This window comes from Macaca fascicularis, chromosome 4, assembly GCF_037993035.2.
Source record: "Macaca fascicularis isolate 582-1 chromosome 4, T2T-MFA8v1.1".
Lineage (NCBI taxonomy): Eukaryota > Metazoa > Chordata > Mammalia > Primates > Cercopithecidae > Macaca > Macaca fascicularis.
In genome coordinates, this window is record NC_088378.1 from 43,501,514 (window position 1) to 43,521,173 (window position 19,660).

The 19,660-nt window shown below is 40.1% G+C and overlaps 1 long non-coding RNA gene across 2 annotated transcripts in view; it reads right to left on the minus strand.

The window, feature by feature from the left end:
* Window positions 1–5,556: 5,556 nt before the first annotated feature.
* Window positions 5,557–19,660, minus strand: part of LOC102127618 (uncharacterized) — a 35,756-nt gene continuing 21,652 nt past the window's right edge. Inside the window, exons 4-5 of one of the 2 annotated variants that reach the window (XR_276187.5) lie at window positions 9,947–10,053; window positions 5,557–6,171 (exon numbers count right to left, since the gene is read on the minus strand). This is a non-coding gene — a long non-coding RNA (uncharacterized lncRNA). The remainder of the gene's footprint in view (window positions 6,172–9,946; window positions 10,054–19,660) is intronic. The other variant, XR_012433494.1, reaches the window with a different exon arrangement.

Here is a 19,660-nt window from a genome sequence, read left to right on the forward strand (position 1 = left end):
TTGACACAAAAACCTCTTGGCACAAGTATCCTGGACAACATGCAACTGATGGGCACACCTGGCCGGTCTCAGCTCCAGATGTTTTCCTTAATCCCTGGCCTTTCATCAGGAATGTGGATTTCTACTACCATTTAATCCCTATCTAAATATACACCCATCTGAACAGTGTGGAGGATTGGATGGTAGATGGAATCAGTTCAAAGTGTAGACGGTGGCACAGTGTTTTTCACAGACAGCCTATCCCGGGGGTCTGTACTAGCTATTTTCTCCCTATATCTATGTACAGGAAATTCTCCAACCCATGAGGAAAGGACCCTAGGCTGGTCTATTACAGCAAGTTCTTAGTGATGGTAGATATTACATTTTTGTTATAGTTAATAAATGTAAATGTGACCAATTCTTCACTGTCATGTGTTTTCAAATTCTGAATATTTATGTTTTATTGTAGAGGGTGTATTTTTTGTCAGAGAATTATAAGACTAGAGGGAAAGACTAGAGGGAAAGCATGCTCAGTTCCTTAGAGGAGTCCCCTATCTTCTCTGCCACCAGCTGCTGCTGATTGGATTGGGGTGGCATCTGTCAGCACAGCCAAACTATGAACTGGTTCAAAACCTGTGGTCTGACCTCATGCAAAAGACATCAGCTGCAACCAGACTCTTGAATTGAGAAATACTGAGAGAATGGGACCATTAACCCCATTAATTCCAGAGGAGGAAATGGTAGCTGTGAAGACGCAAGAGAGAAACTCAGGTAAAGTTAGAACCATGAGGTGTCATGGTAACCTGAAGTTATGAAGAAGCAGAAACTGGAATTGTTAAGAATTCAGAGGTTGCACTTCCATGTGGGAGTCCCCAAGGTGTGAACCATACAATCGGGAGTAAAGAATAAGTCACTTAGAAGAAAGAGAACCGAGTGGATGAGCAGAGACAGATTACAAGGGTCCTACCACATACTCCTGCTGCTGCTGGCAGAGAATTGTCTCTGGACCTGCACAATCTGCTTGTCCAGTTTCGTGCTCAGAAAGGTCTGGCCCTACCACAGTGCTTGTTCGTATTTCTGTGAGGTTCCCTCTCCAGTGTGTATTCTTACAACCACCACTTCTTCCTCATTTCTTGCAGTAACTGGAAGAACCTAACACAGACACCTGTAGGGCAGGGCTCCTTGTTTTCTGACTTGCTGGCTCTGACCACAGGTAGAGCATTCAGGTGTCCAAGTATCTGGGTCACTCTTTCTCCACATTCATGGAACATTTTCATTTGTATAGCAATGTCTTTAGATAGTCAGCAATCAGATCCCTACACCTTAATACTTAAGGAAATATTTAAATTGGAGTGCCATAATTTAGGGCTTACAGATACCAAGGAAACGCTGGATGGTTTTTAGGGGGTTCTAGAAACCCGTGTAACTGTTTGCAGTGAAAATGTGTGTGTACATGTGGGGGGGGGTTGCATTCATCTCGTTAGAGGTCCCATAACTTTAACCAGTTTCTCAGAGAACTCTGTAACCCTCCATCCCCCTGAAACTGAAGATCACTAGTTTGTGTGGTACGAGCTCAGACTTTATAGAATCAGACCTGTGACTGATATCCCAGTTGTACCACTTACCAGCTGGGTAGCCTTGTATGTTTACTTTACCTCTCTACAGCGTATGTTATTTATGTATGAAATGAGTCTAATACTCATAGTAATCACCCATAGGAGTTTTATAAGGATTAAGGGAGATAACCCACATAATGTGTTTAGCACAGCACCTGGCATACAGCAAGTTCTTAGTGATGGTAGATATTACATTTTTGTTATAGTTAATAAATGTAAATGTGACCAATTCTTCACTGTCATGTGTTTTCAGATTCTGAATATTTATGTTTTATTGTAGAGGGTGTATTTTTTGTCAGAGAATTATAAGACTAGAGGGAAAGACTAGTAACCAAATATAATTTTTCAAAAGTATAAATTTTATTCTCTAACAAGGCACATCAGAAAATACTGTGAAAATTTACTCATATTTTATAAAATTTATAAATATATAAAATACTGATGAGCTAAATGTATCTATTTTGTACTGATGAACATGATTTTATATATTATCATAATCATTAATAAAAATTAGATGAATTTAAAAGTCAGTTGCTTAGAGGTTAGTAAAATATTGAAATGACTGAAGTTGAAGATTTGTTACCACTTAACATATACTTATTTAATACCAAATGTTTCACTGTGGAGGAATAGCTGAGAAACCAAATGTATTGACTAGAGTTTATATGAATGTTTCAATATAGCTGCTCTTGCTTGATTATGTATTTAAAAATTTTGTTTTTATTATTTTTTATTTGTAAAATAGAGACAGGGTCTCATCATGTTGCCCAGGCTGGTCTTGAACTCCTGGGCTCAAACGATCCTCCTGCCTCCGCCTTCCAAAGTGGCATGAGCCACTGTGCCTGGCCAATTATATTTTTTTAATGCCTAGTAAAAATCCATTATAAGGTACATTTTTTGCGTTACCAATTAACTTGCATGGGAAAATGTGTGATCCACAGCAGGGCAAGACTTCGACCAGCTAGTTTAGAATAAAAGCAGATACAGTCAAATGAATCTTACTGGAACAAATAGGAAAGATATTATTACGATATTCTGCATCCAAATGGCAAGAGATGACACCATTTTCTGAATTTACTTCAAATAAATATCCTGCAATGGAATCAGCCTCCCCAGGGACCTCTCTGGACTCTGAGAAGTGATTAAAGGGACTGTGTGGCAGTCATGGGCATGCAAGCAGCTGTGGCCATCGAGCTGGTTCTAACAGGTCAGTCCTGATGAGAACTCCATGGTGGAGAAAATAAATCCTCTAAATTCCTGATGGGAGGCCTTTGACTTTTAATGTGACAAGTGATTAGTCAGGTGTATGTGAATAATCATTATATGGGAAACAACACCAGCAAAACAAAACCCAACCCAACTCACAAATGCAAAAAATGTCATGTTTTCAAAATAATGATGTCCAGCCTGCCTTTTGCAAAGGGAAGAAGCACAGGAGTGGGTTTTACCAAGACAACACAGTGTTCTTATTCCACCAAGTGGAAGAAATAAAAGTAAGGAATTTTCTGGCCCACATCCAATCACTCAACCTCTGTTGACTGGGTCCAGATCTGCAGATGCCTCAGGCCACAGAGGTATTTGGCTGGACTCCATGTCTGTGTAGAAGGACAAAAGTCTTGCTATTTGCAGATTGTGTGGGTAGCAGGAGTCATGTCAATGATGATGATGGTGATGATGATCATGATCATGATGCTTTTAGTTGAGTGTTCTCTGACTTTTTGATAGCTGTTTGCACATAATTTTTAATCTAAGGATCTCAGGTAGATCTGGTAGTGGGGTTTCCAGGGGCTGTCTTGTCTCTGAGAGAATGCCCTTGGTGTCAGTTGCCTCCACCTGCCCTGGGCCATGCCCAAGCTGAAGGCCAGCGGCCAGCATTTTGCTTAGGTGCAAGGCTGTTGCATAGCAACTTTCTGTTCAAACATGCTGAGAACGGATTCTGATCCTTTTTCCAATCTTCTTGAAGACAGTCCCCATGTAGGACACTGTATTAGCGCAGTGCCCAGCCATCCTGACTAGCTAGATAGGTTCTCTGTACATGCTTGGCTGCTGCTTCTTGTCAATGAATACATGAATGACTCCTTCATGCAAAGAGCAGCTTGCTACTTTTATCTTTCTCTCTTTTTTTTTTGTTGGGGGGAGGGGAACAGAGAGGATTAGGAATTTGGAAAACTCCTTAGTACATTACTGGTAGTTGCTTTTTATTCAATAGAAGACATGATCATTAGTATAATTTCAAATAGTTCCCAGCTCCAATCCTTCCTTTCTGTCTTGTTTCTATAAGGATCTCCCATTTAGTTGACTTCTCCATTCCCAAATTTAGACGTGAGAATGAGTCCCTTAAGCAAGTCTTCCGGAAATTCCGGAACCTTGAGATTTGGTGCCAAGCCTAGGATTAAATTGTGTTTAGAATGATTATAGCTGTTGTTCCTACAAACTCATTTCAGGGAGAGAAATGGAGATGTCTGTTGTGTGACTTTGTACTGGGTCATCTTAGTTAAACTCCATTTCTCGTAATCACTTTCCTTGTGGCTCCAGGTTACCTTTAGGCACGAAAAAGATTTGAACAAGATCTGGAAGAAGAAAGTGAAGCAGCAGCCATATTTTGCCCACTGAAGGTGGATATAGAACTGTAGGTGCAATGGCAGATCATGCACACTGATGATGATCATGAGCTCACATTTTGGACCACTAAGACCACAGCTCCTCCAGCAACCACGGATGGACCACAGCTCCTCCAGCAACCACGAATGGACCACAGCTCCTCCAGCAACCATGGATAGACCACAGATCCTCCAGCAACCATGGATCTTCCTTTGGCTTCTCTGAGTCTCTAGCCTGATATACGCACAGCTCCGTGATACAGTGTGTTGGCTTTACCATGCAGATGTCCTCATCACTGATGCTGAAGGGGATGAAAGACAGATGTGAATTCCAATTTGTTCTCATGGGTTCCATTTAATTCTCTCCCTCTCTTTCTCTTTTTTCTGTTTTTTCCTAATAAGGAGTCTTGTTCTGTTGCCCAGGCTGGAGTGCAGTGATGTGATTTCAGCTCACTAAAACCTCTGCCTCCCGGGTTCAAGTGATTCTCGTGCCTCAGCCTCCTAAGTAACTGGGATTACAGGTGCATGCCACCTTGCCAGGCTAATTTTTGTATTTTTAATAGAGATGGGGTTTCACCATGTTGGCCAGGCTGGCCTCGAACTCCCGATCTCAAGTGATCCACCCGCCTTGGCCTCCCAAAGTGCTGGGATTACAGGCATGAGCCACCGCATTTGGCCCAGTTTATTCTCTTAAGCTCTGGTTTGTCCTTGCACTCCCGCACTGACAACCAGCTTTCCTTCCTCTTGGCTCAGGTCCACAGCCACTCCATGCCCATACCAGTCACAGAAGCCACAGCCTTATGTAGACTTTTCCACTAGCTCCCATACTAGTGCTGACTTGAATCCCTATTTTACATTGCTCACAGTGGTTCTGCTTCTCTCATTGAACCTTGATTGATACACCCATTCTTATCCTAAATGAATACCAGCATCCCTTTTAAAATGGTGGCCCTGGTGTTCAGCTGTTCTTTATACTCTCTTGGAGACCACCAACTCTGGGGGGGGAAGGCATGAAGACCCTTTTCTGTATTTCATCTGGTATGTTAGCTGAACTTGTAAACTTGAACTTGTTTCATGTAACTCAAGTATACTATCCACAGGAGAGAAGTAGCGAAGGTTTATAGGGAAAAAAAATAGACAATCCATTGCCATCAAAGAGACTGAATGGGGAGGGCAAGCATACACACAGGTGCAAATATTAAAGGACTGATTAAACACCTGAAGGCATAGGCGAGATGAGGAAAAGATGAGGGGAAGGTGGAGGAAACAAAGGTAAACACAAGTTATGAGTACAATAAATGTTTGTTGAATGAATGCATGAGAGGTGTTTTGACATTTTAATAAAAAGCAAATATAACAAGAATATTATTTTTTAATCTCCTACTTTCATAATACCCCAATAAAACTATTTTAATTTTCAGCTATTATTCTTCATCTCTGTATACATTCATCAAATACTCAGAATTGCAGTGCAACAGCTTTTTGTAGTTTCTTTGTTTTGCCCCAATTATTTTTTCATATATATATTTTTTTCCATTGACCTGGGAAGCTATGATGACTTTTAAGGACATTTTAAACCTCTGTTCAAAAAGGTTTTATGTTTTCCACTTCAACTCCTGCTTAGAATGTTTAGTTCTGAGAGGGATCTGAGCTGTTTTGGAAATCAGTCTAACAAACGATTGCGAAAGCAGTGTGTAGCCAAGGTGAGTCGTAAAAAGTAAGAGCTGTTGCTAAGGGAACCACTAGAGAAATGGTGAGGGTATAAACTTTGCTATCATATTTAAATTTCTTTCCAGAGTTCTTGTTTATTGTACTTGAAAATTTAAACAGCTCCAGTTAAGACAGAAATGTCCTGGGGTGATGGACGTGGTCTGGCAGAGGCCATTGTCACAGAAGATAGTGCAGGCTGCTGGAAGGAAGGGAAGGAAGCTGTTCCTGCCCGCAGACCAAGAAGAGCACTTTCTCGAGCCAGGAATCTGTGAATTTGAATGAGATTTTAGTTTACAATTGGGAAAAATCACCTTTGTGTGGCTGCCCAGGTCCCTCTCTACCTGGGTGCAAGTGTTTTGTTAAGGTGGCTGGGCACAACTTTTATGTATACACACACACACACACACGCGTAGGAACACAATTAAATGCAAACTTACATTGAACTCCAGTACCTTCAATTGGTACAAATGGAGCTGCATTGATTGGTTTGTGAGTGAGGTGACAAAATTTCTCACTCTTGGCCTTCACCTCACCCTTACTTCCAACTCTACTTCTTTACTGCTGCGGTCCCTGAGGCCCATGTGGCTATCAGAAAAATAGCTTGAAAAATGTTAGTTTAGGACCACTTTTATTCACACTTATGAGGACATTGGAAGCTTTAATTTGTGAATCAGAGATTTTGCATTTCTTTTTCCTTTTCATTAATCTCTTGGTAATAATAAAGATACTATAAGAGCAGGCTTGGTGCATTGGCTCACGCCTGTAATCCCAGCACTTTGGGAGGCTGAGGCGGGCAGATCACGAGGTCAGGAGATCGAGACCATCCTGGTGGTGAAACTCTGTTTCTACTAAAATTACAAAAAAACAGCTGGGCGTGGTGGCTAGCACCTGTGGTCCCAGCTACTCAGGAGGCTGAGGCAGGAGAATGGCATAAACCCGGGAGGCAGAGCTTGCAGTGAGCCGAGATTGCTCCACTGCACTCCAGCCTGGGTGACAGAGCGAGACTCCATCTCAAAAAAAAAAAAAAAAAAAAAAAAAAAAAAGATACTACAAGAGCAAAATCTTCCATCATTCCTGTAATGTGCCAGGCATCGTGCTAAGCACTTTACAGATAGCAGTTCATTTGATCCTTCCAACAACCCTATGTGGAAGGTTCTACTGTAATTCATGGATTCTAAAACATTTTTCTCTCACATTTTAGCATTTGTGAACTTAGAATGTATCTTACTTTTGATGGTGTGACATAGTTTAATGGGAAGCATTTTAAAATTTCTTAATGAACCATAACATAATGGTGTGTTTTAAATGACAGCTTAGAGTCCATGAAATGCCATCTTAATATTCCCATTTTACAAACGGAGAATGAAGGCACTGAGAGGTTCAGTAAATTGCCCAATAATACACCTTGGCATCCTGGCTCAGCAGTATGCTCTTTTCCAGGCATTTGGCCTGGGATTTCCCCTGTTTCTCTCTGAATTGACATTGAGGGTTGCTCCCTGGGCCTCAGAGGTCCCCTGCAGTTCTGACACTGGATTTCATCCATTGGGTGGAGGGCTTCCTGCAGGCAGACACCCCTGGCAGGGTTAACACATCAAGCATTTTTCACTCAATTGTTAACACTGCTGGAATTTGCTTATTATATTGCTTTTCCAAATGACAACCAATTCCAGAACAGCCCTTTGGAGATGAGGCACAGCTGAAGTTTTGATAAGGGAAAAGACTGGAAGGATCGATGGTGTGCTAGAACTCATTTCAACTGGCTTGGAAGAGCTCTTGCCAGCTGGTTGTTTGAAATCATTCTGCCAATAAAATTGACCATAGTGGAACTATTTACATCATAGAAACGGTCAAACATCATGAATCAAGACTTTTTTGTTTGTCTGTTCTTTTAGCTTAGAAACAATTTTTTTGGAGGGGATACCCATCCAACGTCTGTCCTTTCTAGAGAGCAGATTCGGAAGCACATCACTAGACAGATGCTCAACCATCTGATTCCCACAGAAAACCTCATTGGTCAAAACACAATGGTGGGAGGAAAGCAGGCAGAGTCAGTGTGAGAAAATGAGCAGAATCCGAAGTTTTCAAAATAGTCTTAATGTCAAATAATTTCAATATTATTACAGTTAGATCTTGTGCGTGTGTGTATATGTTAATTTAATTCATGTTATCATCTTAATGTCATTATAGATAGGCGAACATTGACACATACGTTATCCATATGTGTGGTGCTGTAGAGAAATAAAAATTATCCAAGGAGCGGCCAGGTGCAGTGACTCACGCCTGTAATCCCAGCACTTTGGGAGGCCATACGTAGCAGGCAGATAACAAGGTCAAGAGATTGAGACCATTCTGGCCAACATGGTTAAACCCTGTCTCTACTAAAAATACAAGAATTAGGCAGGCGTGGTGGCAGACACCTGTAGTCCCAGCTACTCAGGAGGCTGAGGCAAGAGAATCGCTTGAACCCGGGAGGCAGAGGTTGCAGTGAGCCGAGATGGCACCACTGCACTACAGCCTGGTGACAGAGCGAGACTCCATCTCAAAAAACAAAACAAAACAAAACAAAATTAGCCAAGGAGAGAGCACTGCTCACTTTTAATCTTGTCCTCCTTGCTAAGAGAAGGAAAGGCTAGCGAGCTATTTGCCAACGGCAGTGAGTGGCCAACGGAGCTTCCAGGATCATCTAAGTGTAGCCCAGAAACAATAAATATTAGATCTTAGAGGGCAGTGATCACCATGTAAAAAGTGATAAGTGTATGTTCATTGCTGAGTTGAGCAATTATGGGAGTTCTCATACAGTCACATCTCTTCCATATGAATTATTTTGTTATTTTTTTTCCTCTTTGGTAATTCTCAGTAAAATCCACGAAATGAAAAGAGCTGTGGGCTTATCATGAGAAGGAGGAAGGAAGTGAGCAGAAGCACAGGCGGCCTCACTCTCCTCAGCCTGAAGACAGAAAACCCCAGGGAACAGAATGGATTGTCGCAAGGTTAGAAAGAGACCCAAAGCGACCTGAGATCTCAGGTGTTTGGCAAAGAGGAAAGGAAGAGCCTGGAAATAGGCTGGGGTTTGAGGAGAAGTTGTCGGGGCGAAGAGTGAGGGGAGGGAGCTTGGGTCCTCAAACAGGAGCTCTTTGGTCATCTTGGGGCCACAGAAGTCACAAGACACTGTTGGGTATTGATGGTAGGAAAACAAGACAAGGACGGGTGACCCCAAAAGCTGACTGGGAGAAGGGGTAGGGGTTATGGTTGCCTTACAAACAGCAAAGGGCCTGCCCATGTCTCATTTTCAAATTGGGCTATTTTAGAAAGAAATATCTTTGTGATTCTCTTCTGTTTAGAGCTGCCAAGGATTTAGTTCAAGAAAGGTATCTTTATGGATGTTAGGATGGAAATGTTAGCAGTTGGGCTCTTGGCTAGCTCAGAAGGAGGGGCTTGGCTTTTTAGGGTATAATGTGAGGCTGGACAGCAGCTTCTGAAATAGCCTTCCCTGATACCTGCCCCCACTCACGGAGAAGGGCTGCTCACAATTTATTAACAAATACGGCTCTTATTAATAATTCTTTGAGCTAGCAGAGCAATCCTAGCTGATTGAAAATAATTACCAACCTCTCCAGTTGATTAAACAGCACATTTGGATTTTCATTTATATCATCATTTTGATTGAATGATGTGTGTGTACGTGGGGCTGTGTGTTAACAAGGTGTCTCTTAAAAGTAATAATAAGTACTCAATGAGAAAGAGTTGCATATTGCTCAGTATAAAAGCAAAAACAAGAAGTCTAAGGCAGGTGAGCAAAAGAACAAAACCGGGACCTAAAATAAATTATGAAAGACAGACTGTGACAGAGATAAAGTTTCATGGGACGCAAGTGATAAACACATAGAAAAATACTTATGACGTTCCAAGCATAGCATCAGAGGATTGAAAATTCTGGTCAGCATCAACAAACAAGCAGTATAATTAATCTGGAACAGAAAGAATACCACAGATGTTTAAAATTATTTTTTTTTCTACTGACTCAGTCTCCTGCATACTTACAAATTGAAGCATGTAGATTAATAGCTCCTGAGGTTGACGCCCAACGGGCCCAGCTCCAGGACTGTGTTTGCACTCAATGACATCTTCTTGGATTCACACTGTTTCCCCTAATCAGAATATAGAATAATTAAAGCCTAAACTCGTTTTGTCTCACAGTGGTCACCCAAGTGTGTTCTGTTAGAGATTCACTCAACAAGCATAACAAACAAAAACTCCACCAGAAACTGCTGCATCTCACAGAAGGGGTGCAGGCTGCTCTTCTTTGCTCACATAACTTAGTTTGGAGCAGCCTCATTCACAACACGATAGTGCTAACTTGCTTCCACCTGGTTCATTTGAATTCGGATTTTGCTGCAGGTCTCCATCTGGTTTAGTTCCACAAACTTTAAATGCTAGAGAAAAGATTATGCAAACGTGGAAGTTCATAACACCCTGAGGCCATTTTATTTCACAACCTTGAGGAGTAGGCAAATGTTTTCCTGGAGAGGTAAACCAAGTCACCAAGCTGTTCTGTTGATGGCTTAACATTTCCTATCAAGTCAGAGGCAAAACAAACATGAAAATCTTGGCCAGAATTGAAAATTCAGCAGGTTTGTTAGAGCACTGCCCTCTCTTAAGCTGGCTTTTTGTTTTTTACCTGCAGTGCTGGTTAAACATGAAATTTTTCTGAAAGGGCAGGGAAAGGCAGAGTGGTCCATATGGATTGGAAAGAGCCGGCTCTGCTGAGGAAGGCCTCATCTCAGACCCGGCAGCTCTTCCTTTAAAGAGTGCTGGCTTCTCGGGCATGGTGGCTCATGCCTGTAATCCCAGCACTTTGGGAGGCTGAGGCGGGCGGATCACCTGAGGTCAGGAGTTCAAGACCAGCGTGACCAACATGGAGAAACCCCGTCTCTACTAAAAATACAAAATTAGCCGGGTGTGGTGGCACATGCCTGTCATCCCAGCTACTTGGGAGGCTGAGGCAGGAGAATTGCTTGAACCCAGGAGGCAGAGGTTGTGATGAACCGACATCACGCCATTGCACTCCAGTCTGGGCAACAAGAGCGAAACTCCGTCTCAAAAAAAAAAAAAAAAAAAAAAAAAGTGCTGGCTCATGGAGCTCCAGGGTACCCTCACCATGGATTGTGCAGATCTCTGAGTGTCCCAAGTCAGAAACATGGCCACCCCACCAGGCCCTTTTTAACCTGGATAATTCACCCCACGCCTCTCGTTGGACCCACCAAGTCTCATATGGGGTTGACACAGGCATCAGCCATCTCACAAACACTGAAATTAGATATAATTTACCAAACTGTGAGGTCCTGGATAAGGCCCTATATTCCTTTGCTATGAGTTTGATCAGGAGCAAAATCCTTAGATCTCTTTCTGTTTGAACTGTTATAGAAAAAAATATCTTTGTGATTCTCTTTTGTTCAGAGCTGCCAAGGATTCAGCTCAAGAAGGATATCTTTATGGGTCTTCAGGAGATTTTGGCAGTCAGGCTCTCGGCTAACTCAGAAGGAGGATCTTGGCTATTTTACTAAATAGGTTAGTCAAATAGAATATGGAGAGAAGACATGCAACTGTACTAAAAAGACAATGTTCTCTGCTCTAAAAATTGTGTATTCACAATTTAAATGTTATTTTAACTTAGAAATGCATTTTGTCCACATTTACGTTCAAGATGCAAAAGGTATTCTGACATATATACTTACACACACAAAGAAAAAAGTACTCAAAGAGAGGCTGAGAAGTCATCTGTCCACTTAGTAACCAGAATAGAAATAGAAATAGAGAGCAGGTACAAAAATAATTTCTCAGAGTCTTTGGCCTACAAAAGATATATTTGGTTGTGCCATGTGAACTAGCCCTTCCCCCGTTGACTGTATATCCCATCTTAATAATTCCCATCTCCTTTTATTCTTCCCCAAGTCACTAGGCTAAGAGAATGTTTCTAATTATCACTAACAAACCCACTTAGGTTATGTTTACATAACAATAAGAAAATGTTTCAGGGAGGAATTAACTATTGCACTGGGGCGTAGGCATTAATTTCTTCATGTAAGATCCAGTTCTTCTTTACTGAATGTTTCATCAAATGTTTATCTCAAACCAGTAGGCTTAGCCTGGTTAAGGGGTGTTTTCCACATAAAAGCCTCCTGATTGGACAAAAACTGGCCTCACCCAGGGTGTCCTAAGATGGTCTTATCTTTTAACACACTTTCTGACTCCTTTTAGACAAAAGAAGGAAACTAAAACAAAATTGGGGCTAACAATCTGGTTAGGAAGATAGGACATTAGTATTAAACCAGGGACAGATATGCTTGTGAAAATGAAAGAAATGTAAAGGAGAGAATCATTAAATTTCATAACAGAGCTAGAAGGACTTAAAACTAATCTAATCTTCCTTATTCTACAGATGTGGAAACAGAGAACCACACAGAGCAAAGCGACTGACCACATTTTTTTTCTTTCTTTCTTTCTTTTTTTTTTTTTTTTGAGATGGAGTCTCGCTCTGTTGCCCAGGCTGGAGTGCAATTGAGTGATCTCAGCTCATTGCAACTTCTGCCTCCTGGGTTCAAGCAATTCTTCTGCCTCAGCCTCCCAAGTAGCTGGCACTACAGGCGCCTGCCATTATACCAGGCTAATTTTTGCATTTTTAGTCGAGGTGGGGTTTCACCATATTGGCCAGGCTGGTCTCGAACGCCTGACCTCTTGACTGATCACATTTTCTAAAAGCACTGGCCTATGGTTCAAGAGCTAATGTAAACATTTCAAGGCAGATTTTTCTAGATATGCTAGGAAAAAAAAAAAAAAAAACTCATCCAATATTCTCTTGTATTCAAAAATCCAATCATTCATATTACAGTCTTTTCCCATATTTCTCCCAAATTTCTCATGCTGACGTTCAGGCCAGGTCTAATTTTTGGTAAACTGCCTTAGGTGGGCAAATATTCCAAGGGAAGGACCTAGAGTCTGCCCCTGAGTAGAGGGAACCATACCTGCAGCCCCTGGGTAGAGGGAACCATACCTGCAGCCCCTGGGTAGAGGGAACCATACCTGCAACTAGAGATAAACCACTACAGCTGCCAACGTAGGCCTTTGTGCTTAGTAATTTGCCCATGACTTGTAGCTAAGGCTTCTTTGGCACACAGGAGACAGAATTCTAATCAGGACTATGTTTTCTGGATTTACTATACCCCAGCTCAGTCTGAGGGACAGAGAGGAGTGGTTTTGTTTTGATCACTTTCATTTGTGGTAGTCTATGCCTGCCTCTTGCTCTTTCAACAAATCCATAAGATTCCTTATTCTCCTCTTTCCTCTTTTTTAAAATCTTAATTTCCGAGTCATTTCAAGTTTGCTGTTTTTCGATTTTCTGCTCCACCCATCCTTCACCTTAATCCTCTAATCCCATTCAAGCAAAGTAGTAAGTTATTTTTCTTCTTTGTTTTCTCCCCGTAGTTTTCTACTTTTTAGTTTTTTTAAAATATCTTGGGAAGTTCACCCTTTTTGCCAAATGTGAATTATGCTCATGGACATTTAAGAATTCATCTTCTAGTTTTGATGAGGCTAAAAGACTATGGTTTCTTTCACTTTGTTTTTTTTTTAATCACTAAACTTCTTGAAAGAAGTCTACACTTGGTCTATACTTAGTGTCTTTACATCTCATTAATTCCTCAACCCAATACTGTCTGGCTTCCACCAACATTACTCAATTAAAAATACTCTCTGACCAGCATCCTCCCAAGTGGCCAGTTCAATGGCCTCGCTTTCTCTTGTTATCCTACTTGACATTTTATGCAACATTTGACACGGTTGACCAGTCCCTCCTTATTGAAACGCTCTTCTTTCTCCGCCTCTTTTATTTCACCAGCCTCTCTAAGCTTTCTTCTTGGGCTTCCTTTGCTAGTTTCTCCCACCCTTTGATGTTGTTTTTCTAGGGGATTGATTTATGGTCAGCTCACACTGCACACTTCAGCCCCATTCTAATTTCTTTAATAGTTCCATAAGTATTGATAAAGTTCTGTGGCTCTTAACTTCTCAGTTGAAGTCCAGTTCATATTTCCTAGGGCCTATAGGACATCTCCTCTTATTTTCTCTGAACAGGCTGTATTATTATTATTATTATTATTACCACTATCATGATCATCATGATTAAATTCTCCACCAGTTTGCACATGCTGTTTTCTTTGCTTCCTACATCCTTCTTTCACCACACCAGCTTGGAGCACTTCTGCTAATTATTCAAGACCAGCTCTCCTGCTATCTGTTCTTTGTCACTCTTAGGAAGAGTTAGTTGTTATTTCCTTTCTTCTTTTTGAAGCATTTTGATAGAGATAATGACTTACATTAATGGAATTCTTAGGTGCCAATTGCTGATCTAAATTTTTCACACACATTATCTCATTCTTTCTGCCTGGTAGCCTCTGATAAAGTTACTCTACCAATTTTGGATGAGGAAACTAAGATTCCATGTAGTAACCTGACCAGGATCCCATAATAAAGTTTCAATTCCAGAGAGTCTGAATAACTTCCCCAAATAATAGTAGCTAACTTTTACTGACTGCTTACTTTGTGCGCGGATTTTCTGTGTTACCTCATTTAGTCCCCAGAACAGTTAGGAAGGAGTATAATCATGGTACCTATTTTATAAATGAGGAAATTGAGGCGTAACTTGCTCAAAACTGCATAGCCTATGAAGTAGCCAAGTCAGAATGTACTTTGTATTATTTCTCTCGATGACAAAATTTCCCAAATTGTTCTATGAGTAACCCCTTAGGTGCGTCCATCTTGCACGCTTCCTTCAGCTCCTTGAAGGCCCAGATGATGTCATTTTCAACTCTAAAACCTTTTATCTCGTCACAAAATACAAGTTTGATAAATGTGGAGAGAAAGAGACCGATAGACAGACTGGCTATTGTTGTCTTTGGGTTGTTTTTCTAGGGCAACCGATATGCACCCACTTTATTATATGTTTTCCATTGCAAATTATTTGTTTTGTGTAGCATTATGAAGTCTAATGTGAAAATGCTGTCTCTGCAAACTTTCTTTTTGAGTAAAAATAGTTTCAGTTCCCAAAGGTAAAATAACTGCTGCCCTGACAATCTGTATCTGCTTCTCTCCCTTTAGCAGTTTTTTAGCTGTTGTGTCCAGATGGAAAGTTTACTTGAAAAGACCCTTATCTATTCAGAGATAAATACCACATTTCACAGAATATAAGCTGACAACAAATTTAAGTCATGTCATAGTTTGAAAGAGGACGTTTTTTGTTGAGTGAGACTGTCCCCATCTCAGGTACTTGGCAGCTCTATTAGTGTTTGTGAAATTACAGAAGTAATACATTATATTATAGAAAATATCCAAAATACAAAATTGTATATAGTAAAATTTTAAAATCCTCCTTTGCTATATATCCTCAATTATTTTTCTTCATTTGTTTTGCTTACTATACTTTTTCTAGGCATTATAAACACAAATGTGCATATATACATACATGTTGAGTTTTTTAATTTCATAAATTGAGATCACGGTATACATACTTTCTTTGGCACATTTTTCTTATAACAATATATCTTCACATGTCTGTATTAATCAATCTACTTCAATCTTTTTAATGGTTACATAGTGTTCTATGCTAAGGAATGCATACCCTGTAAACCAATTCCATTTAGAAGAATACATGAACTGGTTTCCACAATGCTAACTATATACATATCTTTGTGCACACATGCAGGATTTCTGAGGCTGAGTTCCTCAAAGTAGAGCGGCTGGGTCACTTGGATAGACTTTTCTTGTGGTAGCTGGTAATGTGGAAGCTGCCCACATGAGTCTGGCCTACCCATCTTTACAATTTTAGCAAACATAGTAAAATCTATCTACAGTATTTTAATCAACATTGAGAGTTTATCTGAATCTATAACTTCCTCTTTCTCCTGAACATGACCAAACCAGTAGCATGCTTTTACTTTTCTCTCTCCTCCCCCATTTTCTGTATTTACTGAAATCATTTTGAATTTTCTAATTTTTAAACCCTATGGTTCTGTTTCTTATTACTTATTTCTTAATAATTGTAATAAACTTCATAGCTATGTTCTCATAAATAATTTAGGGTTAACTGGGTTAGGTTGTTTTTTTCCTCCCTCCTCCTCTTGCACCATGTCATTTCTTTTTAAATTCCTCTTTTGTAGTTTTAATTTTTTCCACTGGAATAGACACCCTGGTGGTAAGGATTATAAATCATTTCATGTGTAACAATATCTTTATATTTTCTGCATTCTAGATTGATGTTTTCTCTGGTTATGGGATTCTGGGTTCAAGAGAGTTTTCTCTTCTCTTTTTGAAGCAATTTCTTTGTTATGTAGTGCTTGTTTATATAAAATGTGATGACAAACTGACTTTTGTTCTTTTAGGTTACCCATGTTATTTTCTCCTTGGAACATTTTTAGATTTTTTTTTCTCTTTGTCCTTGTAACTCAATATTCTCACTAAGATTCATTTCTGTTTTTGTTTGCTTTTTAACATTTTCTGACTCAGCAGTTTGTCAGCCATTATCAGGAAGGACATTCAGATTCTGGAATCCTAAAGCTCTCATAGCAAGGAGGCTGAATTTTCTTTTGTGATTATTTCCTGCGTGATACTCCCCCAAGCCTTTTGTTTTTTATTTTTTATTTTAAAGAACTGTCAGGCTGTGAGAAAAATCAAAACAATATATAGAAAAGGAGAAATAAAAATCGGATGTGCATGATTTTAAAAAAATCTTCAACAGTTACATTATTTGTTAATAGCTTTTGATGACCAATCATTCTACCTCTTCCTACTGAATAGGTTTGAATATCTGGAAATAAGATATGCTATCATTCTTTTTGGTCATGAAGGCTACATAGTTACAGCCAGGCATGAGAAATTTAAATTACAGAATTGATGTATTCCCAGGGGTGGGGGAAATCTGCTTTCTGTGTCCCAAAGCCTATATTCTCACTCATTTTCTTGATAAAATTGGAGATGGGCTTGTCTGAAATAGTAATTTGGCCCCATTCATTATAAAATCATTTTCAACAGTTTAACAAGTGCATTTAGATTACATGAATTTCTAAAGAAATATTAATAATATATAGAACTAATGCAAGCTATCAAAATAAGTCCCTAGCCTAAATAAATACCTTAAATGTATTAAAGGAAAAATGGTGGATCTAACTGAATATCCATGGGCTAATCTTCAGTGAACGTCTCTCTGTGCCGGGTACCTCTGCTATTTTGTATAAGCATTGCTTCTTTTAATCTTCTCAGCAGCCCAATGAGGCAAGCAATGTTATTACTCCATTTTACACATGAGGAAACTAAAGTTGAGAGAACTTGTCTAGGATCATGCAATTAACAAACAACTCGCTGCGATTGAATCCAAGCTGCCTAATTCCTCAGGAGCGTTTTCTTATGGTGCACTGTGATTTGGAAAGTGTTCAGGGGCCAAGTGTGGTGGCTCACACCTGTAATCCCAGAACTTTGGGAGGCCGAGGTGGGAGGATCACTTGAGGTCAGGAGTTTGAGACCAGCCTGGCCAACATAGTGAAACCCCATCTCAACCAAAACTACAAAAATTAGCCAAGTGTGGTGGCAGTGCCTGTAGTCCCAGTTACTCGGGAGGCTGAGGCAGGAGACTTGCTTGAACCCAGGAGGTAGAGTTTGCAGTGAGCCAAGATTGCGCCACTGCACTCCATCCTGGGTGACAGAGTGAGACTCCATCTCAAAAAAAAAAGAAAGAAAGAAAGAAAGTGTTCAGGAGCTCAGTCTCTGCATCTCACAATCAGAGAAAACATCCTGGAGGTGGTGGCTCCTGAAGCGATCAGCAGGTGAAGAAGAGAAGAGCATTTTAGGAAAGGGCAATTTATATAATGATGCCCAAGACTGAAGGGTGCGGCCCATTGGGGAGGATTGTCGGTTGTTGTGTATGGTTTTAAGCAACCGTGTATAAGCCGTCAACTTTTCTGAGGCATGTAGTTTGGTACTTTGAATTTTATCAACATTTTGTCTTTTGTCTGCACAATTATCTGTTCAGCGAAACTCATCAGTGAATAAGTGATTGAAATAACAGAGTGAATGGAGATCTGGTTATTTCAATCACACGGACAGAGCTGTAAGATTCAGTTTCCACTATTTAGAATTGGAACCTAAATTACCATGGACTTGACATAAAATTTATTATAAATGCATGATGAGATCCAATCATATTTATTTATCCAAACAACTGACAGTATGAGATCTTCATCATTCTGGACCATAAGGATTCCAAATAGGCTGTTCACTTATGAATAGGCCTGTAACAAGGACGTGTGAGAACAAATGCCAGAGAAAAATTTTTGGTAAGTAATGCACTCTCAATTTTAAACTTTCAGAGTGTTTCTATGCACATGAATGAATCAAGAGCCAGTGGATGGTTAAGAAAATGCTTTTCACAGAGCCCTTTAAAATTTAACAGGTGCCAAAGAAATTCTACCAAAGAAGCTGAAGTGCATTTTAAGTGTGTTTTATGTTCAGTGTTCTTGCCTGATACAAGGACAGAATACGAGACCAAGTATCTCTATGCAGGGAATGCACAAATTCCAACTCTGGCTTATATTTCATTATGCTCCAAAAATATCCCGGATGATTAAAGTAATTCATTGTAAAAAAAAAATGCACCAATTCCTACAGATTTTTGGTTTTCATATGACATAACAAAAAACTTGAAGTAATGAGTTGTACTGTGATTTTATTACGTCAACCTACTACTGGTTGTTATATGTCATGTTTATCTGTGGTATCCAATGGAATTGTGTGCGTTAGGCTAAATTCCTTCGTAATTTGAACTCCTCTCTGGTGGAATGATCTCTGAGCACTTTAAGGCCTTGGTATCTCTTCAAAAACAAAGGCCTTATCTCTTTATATCTCACCCTGAATTCCATTTGCCTCTGAATCTCAATCAAAGACAACAGGATAATCCAATTCCCTTTGAAATTTTTGATGCAATCTGATATTGACGTGGATCTCAAGAGTAGTCTATGTGAAAAGCATGCTCTCATACTGGATCATCGCCCACATTGTTTTTTTGTATGCGATTCAAAGCTGTTTAGACCAAGGTTTCTCTCAAGTCCCTTATACTATCACAGCTTGGATAAATTCTCTTTAGTATAAAAACATCTTGGTATATCAGCTTGATGAATTTAGAAAGTATAAGGGTGGTGTCAGGGAAAAGTGGTATGATTAATCCTTGATATAAGAAAAAGACAAATGTAATTTGAGACCAAGCTATTGTTCAATAGATGGGCTATTTCTAAGGGCTGACTTCTAGTTTGGAGACAGGCTTGCCTATAGGACTTGTGATTCTTGTGCAACATCAAAGAGGGAATAGAGGATGTAGGGCTGAACTTACAAGTCACAACATGTTTCCTGGGGCATGAACATTCCTCTTTCTACTCTGGCCCCTAAATTTTATCCTTCAATGGCCTTCTATTACACCAATTCTCTGAGCCTCTCATATGGGCACTTAATCTATTTATTCTTTTGTCTTGTTTTCAAATTGTTCATGTGTTATCTTGCCTTCACAACCAGACTGAAAGGTCCTGGAGAGCAAGGGCCATGGTTTGTGTTTTTTTTTTCCTTGAGGCAGAGTCTCACTCTGTCACCCAGGCTGGAGTGCAGTGGTATGATCTCGGCTCACTGCAACCTCGGCCCCTTGGGTTCAAGTGAGTCTCCTGCCTC